At 39.3% G+C, this 812-nt stretch overlaps 1 non-coding gene across 1 annotated transcript; it reads left to right on the top strand.

The window, feature by feature from the left end:
• Positions 1–411: 411 nt before the first annotated feature.
• LOC138266711 (U4 spliceosomal RNA) lies at positions 412–551 on the top strand. Its single transcript, XR_011199643.1, has one exon. It is a non-coding gene; the product is annotated as a U4 spliceosomal RNA (small nuclear RNA).
• The last annotated feature ends 261 nt before the right edge of the window (positions 552–812 follow it).

Here is an 812-nt window from a genome sequence, read left to right as displayed (position 1 = left end):
AAATATCGAAAAGTGTTGGTATTATTTATATTTCGTTAAATTATTGCGAGGCCTCCTTTAGGAAACATTTGAAAACATGTTATCAAGATTTCGTGCTTCTTCCATTTCCACAACACACCAGGGAGCACCCTGGACCCCGCCTACACATGAAGGGCTGTTGGCCTCATCATCAAACCCCGTAACTGCATTACACGAACAGCTAATTACCATACCATTTCCCAGAATTCTCTGCGCGCCGCGAGGGCATGTTTAGGGTCAGAGAACTGACCGAAGCTGGTAAAATACCACTAATCTAAGTACTAGATTGATTTCCAGAATCCAAAAGTGGTGTAATAGTTAAATAAAATTATATTGCTCTTTGTAACATGAGGTGCTCCAACGAAGGGCCAAGTATTTCACGTTAACTTCGTCAGCTTTGCGCAGTGGCAGTATCGTAGCCAATGAGGTCTAACCGAGGCGCGATTATTGCTTATTGAAAACTTTACCCAATACCCCGTCATGAAGACTTGAAATATAGTCAACATGGCAATTTTTGACAGTCTCCAAGGAGACTGACCTTGTTTGTTACAAAAAAAGATGTTAATTTTACACTAAAATGAGTTTGAAATGATAAAAAAAACTTTGTAAATTGAATTTATGTAATTTAGAAGTTTGGTTCATGCTCTAGATTTACCGCATTCTTTTTTTTTTTTTTTATCTCAGATGGGCCAAGTTATGAGGTGGAGTTGGGTGTAATGCTGAGTTCTTCCGACAGGCGGAGGTCGAACCAACCTTTGAAATATGTACTCACTACTCACGCAGTTTATTTCTGC

Source organism: Pleurodeles waltl, chromosome 11, assembly GCF_031143425.1.
Source record: "Pleurodeles waltl isolate 20211129_DDA chromosome 11, aPleWal1.hap1.20221129, whole genome shotgun sequence".
Taxonomy (NCBI): domain Eukaryota; kingdom Metazoa; phylum Chordata; class Amphibia; order Caudata; family Salamandridae; genus Pleurodeles; species Pleurodeles waltl.
This window is presented reverse-complemented; position numbering and strand designations above follow the sequence as displayed.